At 40.2% G+C, this 7,663-nt stretch overlaps 1 long non-coding RNA gene across 1 annotated transcript; it reads left to right on the forward strand.

Annotated features, from left to right (window-relative positions):
- The first annotated feature begins 1,963 nt into the window (after positions 1 to 1,963).
- LOC123069386 (uncharacterized) lies at positions 1,964 to 5,009 on the forward strand. Its single transcript, XR_006432501.1, has 4 exons — positions 1,964 to 2,205; positions 2,297 to 2,502; positions 3,651 to 3,741; positions 4,737 to 5,009. It is a non-coding gene; the product is annotated as an uncharacterized lncRNA (long non-coding RNA).
- The last annotated feature ends 2,654 nt before the right edge of the window (positions 5,010 to 7,663 follow it).

The following is a 7,663-nucleotide window of genomic DNA, read 5'->3' on the forward strand; positions in this document are numbered from 1 at the left end:
AAATAGTGGTGAAGCGTCATGTAGTCGACGTTCACATAACACCACTAGAGGAAAAGACAACATACATCTCATCAAAATATCGAACGAATACCAAATTCACATGACTACTAATAGCAAGACTTCACCCATGTCCTTAGGAACAAACGTAACTACTCACAAATCATATTCATGTTCATAATCAGAGGAGTAATAATATGCATAAAGGATCTGAATATATGATCTTCCACTAAGTAAACCAATTAGCATCAACTACAAGGAGTAATCAACACTAATAGCAACCCACAGGTACCAATTTCTGGTTTTGATACAAGATTGGATACAAGAGATGAACTAGGGTTTTGAGAGGAGATGGTGCTGGTGAAGATGTTGGTGGAGATTTACCCCCTCCCGATGAGAGGATCGTTGGTGATGACGTTGGTGATGATTTCCCCCTCCCGGAGGGAAGTGTCCCTGGCAGAACAGCTCCGCCAGAGCCCTAGATTGATTCCGCCAAGGTTCCGCCTCGTGGCGGCGGAGTTTCGTCCCGTAATCTTGCCCACGATTTTTTCCAAGGTAAAAGTGATGATATAGCAGAAGATGGACGCCGGAGGCCCACCAGGGGGCCCAGGAGATAGGGGCGCGCCCTATAGGGGGGGGCGCCCCCTGTCTCCTGGACAGGGTGTGGGCCCCCTGGCCTATTTCTTTCGCTCATAAATTCTTATTAAATCCAAAAAGTTGTTTTGTGGAGTCTCAGGACTTTTGGAGCTGTGCAGAATAGGTTTCCAACGTTTGCTCCTTTTCCAGCCAGAATTCCAGCTGCCGGCATTCCCCCTCTTCATGGTAAACCTTGTAAAATAAGAGAGAACTAGCGGTGTGACCCACGCATTTGCGCGGCTAGCTTCCTTGTGTATGGTAATAAGTTATGTATGTAAGATATTGTTATGTTAGTAGACATAAATTTTGTATTATAGTAAAGCTTGAATTGTTTGTTGAATGCCAATTTTTTCAGTTTTATATTGAATTTTAAAATACTATATTGGACTAATTTGCTACTTTGTTGAATGCCAATTTGGAAGTCATCATTTGTCTTACATTTATAATGTCATACACATTTGCACGGCGAGATTTATAGTGTATTTTTTTGTGTAGTTCTAACTTATTTTTATTATACATTAGTTCTTAGCATGTTATTAGATAGACATTTCAAAGAATAAAAAAAAATACCAAAATTACATGGTATTGAACTTATTGGTCCTAGCGTGAACTACCATTCACTTCAATTTAGTTGTAAACAATTGTAGTTTGGTAAGAAGTTCTATTAAATAGAGTTTGTCATTGCAAATATTTGGTGCGTGACAATAATAAAAGATCAATGACCAGTGGCCCACGACCTAACATGTAGAACTATGATTTTTGTATTATTCTATTATAGTCTCCTTTTTCCTCTATCCTTTTATTTTATATTTCACCAAGTTTTCAATAACTGTTACAGAAAAATTAGAAGAAAAAAATTTGTGACACCTTTAATCTGTATTTTTCAAATAACTTTTACATAAAAAATAAAACAAAATTATCAAGTACACATGGACGACCGCGCAAAATTTTTATATATGTTGGCTCATGTGTTTGAATTCAACCAAAAGAGATTATCATTTTGAAAGGTTGCAAATAAATATGATTGGTCAAATACGTTTTGGTTTTTGCGGTTGCCTATGATATTTTGGTTTCATCCATGTAAATGATTTGGCTTCATTTTTTAAAAGAATATTATAATTGCATGTGCACTAACCTCCACATACACGCACATGGTTTTTTTGGCCTATTTGTTTTCTAAAAGTATACATGACTTATACGGAAAGCCTGATTTTTTTTTTGTTTTTTCTAATTTTGTTTACTAACTATTTTAAATGTGTCGTTCACTGGAGCAGATAAGCCGGGGGGTCATCTCTAATTTACTGGCTTATGCTGAGCTACTGTCTTAGAAAATTCTAAGCCCTACTTCACTTACCCCATCTATTAAGCCATCGTTGCGATGCTCCAGCCCACCTAGCGACCTAGGAAAAGTCGACATCATTTTTTTTACTCAAACCACACGCACATGTCATCCTCTACATAGAACTGTTGCTTTAGTTAAAAAGAAAAACTGCATCTTCCTCTCCTCTCAGTCGATCCCCTTTAGTTCTCCTCACCCACATGCGCCACCGGTTGTGATTAGCAGCCAGCGAAGTAAGATCTAGCTAATGTATTCCAGGAATCTAATTCCTGACCATCTCTGATGTCACTTCTCGCTACTGTTTTTATAATTTCTCGTCCTCAGGTACTAAATGCAAGCCCTAATCATGGCGACCTAGAATGGGGCACGCAGCAGAGGCAAACTTGTGTGGCTGGGTCTCAGCTCGACGGAGGAGGGCCATCAATGGGAGGGCAGCGTTTAGCCCAAAATTTGGTTGCCGAAGGGGAGGTTGATGTACACGTGCTGGATCTGCGGCACAATATAGAGGTTTTCCTTCCAGCTATTGTCAGGTATTGGTTGGCGGAGGTAGATGTGTAGAAGTAGATCGGGAGCCCCCGCAAAAAAAAAGAGATTGGGAGAGAAATACTTAGTAAGATGAGAAGTGTGTCCGCTGGTAGAAGCGATTTGCCGGACTATATATTTTTCTTCCTGCATAGAAACCGACTCTTTACAGGTGTTTTTTCCCAATTTGGACTAAAAAGTATATTATTTTGATTTGTTGTTGTCATATCTGAGAAAATATTACTTGTATGTATTAGTAATAGACAAAGCGAGAAGACTTGCATCTAGTATAAGAAGCTTAGTTCATATATATGTTGTTAAACAAACAATGGTTGATCATTTGCAGGCCAAGCTAATAACATTGGAGGTTTTCTTATGCTTCTCATGAACTGAAAATGTTGTATGATATAGAAGTGCTATTGCCAGAAACATATATTGAAGAAGTTTTTTCCGAATAATTGCAATTTGACATGCATTGAATAGTGCTAACATTCGGACCCTTACTATCCAATAAGTATCATCCTTATCTTGATCAATGTCTAGTATTCTTAGGCTCTTTATTTGGGGAAATACATATAGTCCAACTTTCACAGGATAAGCTACTAATCAACTTATTTGTGGATAAGTGTGTTGTCTAATGGCTGCATTAACATTAGGTTTTCTTTGGCCATAATGGACATCTGAATCTTCATCTTCGACCCCTAGTAGTTATTTTTGGTTGAACTGGTTTTTGTTCTCTCGTACATCTTTTTCTTTTCCTTGTTGCACATTTGTCTCTGTTCATTTATCCCCTGAGCCATCAGATATTGAAATAGATCTTGGTATCCTTCTTTATCACGCGGAGCTCATGTGACGTTGATATTTTCTTCTTGACGCCCATCTTCATTTACTATTATCTAGTTTCTATCCGTAATTCCATTGTTTTGTGATAATCATCACATGGCATATATGATAATTTAATATTTTCTTGCAGGCGATCTATTGTAGGCCTGTAGCTATGAACACAAAATCAGAAAATTTACCCAGAAACTCAATGTTAGCATTGTGATAAAACTAAAACTCAATGCTAGCATTGTGATAAAACTAAGTGACACAAATAAGTCAAATGTTACTTCATTATAATTGATATGAATCAAATATTCAAATGTCATTGCAGGTCTCAAGGGTCAGGTTTTCTTCGAAGATATCATATCTCAAAAGAACTCGGATGGATTACCTGATTTAGTAGGTTTTCTTGATTCGTTGTAGTAAGTTCTTGTAATGCTCTGCTCCAGTAAAACATTTTTTTTCTAGCATCCTTGAGTACTTTTATCTATTTCGATCATTTTAGGTACAATTTATTCTGCTGAGTGCCTACATTATGGTTTGAGTTAAGAATAACTATTATTTACATTAGTGAGTTTACATGAGTCACAATTCGTCGACAAATAACAAAAAGATAGTGTCTCATACCTGTTAAGAAGTTCCTGATTCTTGGGTATGTCTAAACATTCTTGTGGCATCTGTTGACTTTAGATAAAAAAACTGTTAAGTCAACAGTGAATCTCTCCAACATTAGCTTTTTTCATGAAAAGCGGAAGAGCATGTATATTACTGGACTTACCATTGAAAACCATTAGGAAGGTCACAATAATGATAGCTATATATATAAGTAATCTGGAATGTAAATTTGGAGATTAATTGTGGTAACCGTCAGAAAGAATAATTAGTTGTAAGTTGGTTTCAATACCTGGGCATTGTTTATTTTTCTCCGTTCTCGTAGGAATTATCTTTCCGCGTCTCGTAGCGTGTCCTTGGATAGAAATTCAAAACAGTAATCTAGATAAAAGTTCTGATGTTTCTTTCACTTTATTTGACATCTTACATGTGAAAAAATATTTTCAATTGCATTGCTCACCAGGCTATATTTTATGGGTTAAAATTGCTAAGTTGCATATGTAGATCTCTGACTAAAAATGCTTTATAAATGCCTAGAGATTCTTCCAGACTGTAGCATGCATTGTATGCCCTGTTATAACAATCAAAATATAATTAGATAGAATAATTCTCAGTTAAATATGTAAAGAATAAACATGTTCATCAACCAAGATCATGTCAAACCTCATAAGCTCAAAAGTTGTAGAATTGTGTATTAGCTTCAAAAGCAACAAAAACATAGTTGCTGTTTAAGAAAGTACAGTTGATGATTTAATCCAGAATAAGTTAGTTCACTAAAAAATAGTTACCTGACTTGATGATTCAGGTGAGAAGCAACTGAAAAGGTTGGGGCATGACTTCATCCGGCATCGGCACCAAGTTGCACGTGAAACTTTGGTTTTTCCCGGCTTCGATCTTTATCAGGCATAGTATTGGCTGACTTTGATTTTTGTGATTGTGTTTTGGTCCCGTAGTTTGGGCTGGCTTCTACTTTCTTGGGTGTGTGCCTGGTTTGGCTGGCTAGATGTGTTTGGTTTTCCATGGTTGTGGAATTCTTTATGTTGTATCCTACTACATAAATCTTATTTGCATGCACGCACCTATCAGTAGTTTGGAATTGTGTCCACGTGAAGTGAGATTCCGTTTCCTAATGTATTTACATGTTGGAGTCGTGCTTGCCTCTAACTCTTGGACGGAAAGACGCATATATTTCCTTGTCTTAAACACGTGTCCAGTGTCCAGTCTGTTTGGACGTGATAATAGTTGTACTAAAAGTTACGTGTTTTAAAGGATAGTTTATTCTTGTACATGCGTGTGCCTACGTGGTGATGCATGACTTTCTATCCTTGTTTCATCACATCCAAATCACGACATGTCTTTCCTATTGCAATAATGGTACCTAATTTTTTTCTCTACGTTATGCTTCTATATGCATCTAACGTGACAACGAGAAAGTTCAATATTGTTGGTACATATATTTTTAGATGTTACGTAAGAACCTTTATATCTCAGCCATTGTTATTCTAATCAAACGGTGCAAAATAGATTAGCATATGTGGACGAACGTGATGGCTTGTTTTACTCTTGTTTTATAATTTTTTTCTCTACGTTATGCTTCTATATGCATCTAACGTGACAACATGAAAGTTCAATATTGTTGGTACATATATTTTTAGATGTTACTGTCAGGACCCCGACTCAATGCCACATCGATCTAGCATGTAACACCTCATATCACTTTGCGGCCTCACGCACGGTATTCCCACGGGTGTTGCCTTACCTCTGCCCGTGACCGTTTGCGCCTTTTGGCACACGCATATGATAGTGTCGCTAGCATCCATATGATAAGGAGCCCGGGCTGACATGGCTAGTCGTAAACCCAAAGTGGCACAGACTTACAGGGACAGGCATCCATGACCCAGCATCGAACGTGTCGGTCATCAGCGAGTGAATCCAGGCTGTAGCACTGGGCTAGCAGGACTCCGGTGAACCGGGCTGTAGCGGGCTAACAGGACTCCGGTATTCATCGCGTGACATTTCCCCGAAGGGACAAACACAGGAACGAAGAAGGACACATGCCGGCCAGCCTAAGTGTTCCGGAGCAGTAGCAAGCTACCATGGCTCGGTGGAAACACTAGGAGACATTTCCCCGTAAGAGAGGCTACCAAAGATAAACAACTAGATGGTCAGATCCCACACATACCAAGCATTTCAATAACATACACACAATATGCTCGATATGTGCAAATACAACATGGCATCACAACATGACTCTACGACTCAAGTAATTTATTCAATAGGCTCCGAGGAGCGAGATATTACAAACATGGGTCTCATGACCCAACATTCAGAGCATACAAGTCAAAGCACAAGCGGAAGCTATCATGTCTGAGTACAGACATCTATAAATGAAAAGGCTGAGAAGCCTGACTATCTATCAGATCCTGCCGAGGGCACAAGATCGTAGCTGAGGTAACAAGCTAAACGTCGAAGTCCACGCGGAACTACTAGTGAGACCGAAGTCTCTCTGCAAAAACATAAAATAGGCAAACGTGAGTACAAATGTACCCAGCAAGACTTACATCAGAACTAACTACATATGCATCATTACCAACAAAGGGGATGGTGGGGTTTATGCAGCAAGCCAGCTTTGACTCAGTGGCTAACCTAAACTATGATTGCAAGCAACTCCTTTGAGGTGGCGCACACGAGTCCACATATTCACCATATCAATACACCACTATGGATCCGCTCCCGTCTCCCTACGAGAACGCCATCCATAGCACTCACGCTTATCTTCCGTATTTTAAAGTATCCACTTTCACTTGTCTATGAACTGATATAAGCAACCCAGAAGTCCTTTTCCGCGGACACGGCTATTCGAATAGATCGTATTAACCCTGCAGGGGTGTACTTCTTCACACACGCTCTCACCACTTACCGCCGTTTACACGACATGTACTCGGCAACCTTCAAGCGGAAGCCCAACGTGGGTGTCGGCCACGGCCTACCTAAACACTCGAGTCTCTAGTCCAGGTTTATCGCCTATTCGGGTTCCATCCATGAGGAGATTCGGCCGGAGTTTCGCTCACAGCCCCAAACGATGTGTACAGGGTTCCGTGACACCAAACGGGCGCCCGGTTTACCCGGCCACGTGCCTACCGCATCACAGCCCACCCCTACGGTCAGCGCTGCGCACGGCCTCCAGCATACTACAAACACCAGAAACTATTTGCAACTCCTGGACAGAGGACAAGGGTGATCAAGAAGCCGAGAGGGTCCATTGGTTTCGGGCCCAATGCGTGGTAGTAGCTGAATCATGGATCACAAACACAGAACTCAGTTCCTGAGGACGGCTACAATGAGACAACCCACCATGTACTCCTACATGGCCTCTCACCGCTACCTTTACCAAATCGTATTCACACACTTAGCTCACACACAGTAGGACATGTTCACATACCTTTGATTCATCCCGGATGAATCAGACCTGACTCGACTCTAAGCAGTAGCAGGCATGACAAACAAGCATGAATGAGTAGGCACAACAGGGCTCAAACAACTCCTACTCATGCTAGTGGGTTTCATCTATTTACTGTGGCAATGACAGGTCATGCAAAGGATAAAGGGGTTCAGCTACCGCAGCAGGTAACAGATGAATCGTTGTTGTCCTAATGCAGTAAAAGAGAGCAGGAGCGAGAGAGTGGGATTGTATCGGAATGAACAAGGGGGTTTTGCTTGCCTGGCACTTCT

This window comes from Triticum aestivum, chromosome 3B, assembly GCF_018294505.1.
Source record: "Triticum aestivum cultivar Chinese Spring chromosome 3B, IWGSC CS RefSeq v2.1, whole genome shotgun sequence".
Classification (NCBI taxonomy): Eukaryota; Viridiplantae; Streptophyta; class Magnoliopsida; order Poales; family Poaceae; genus Triticum; species Triticum aestivum.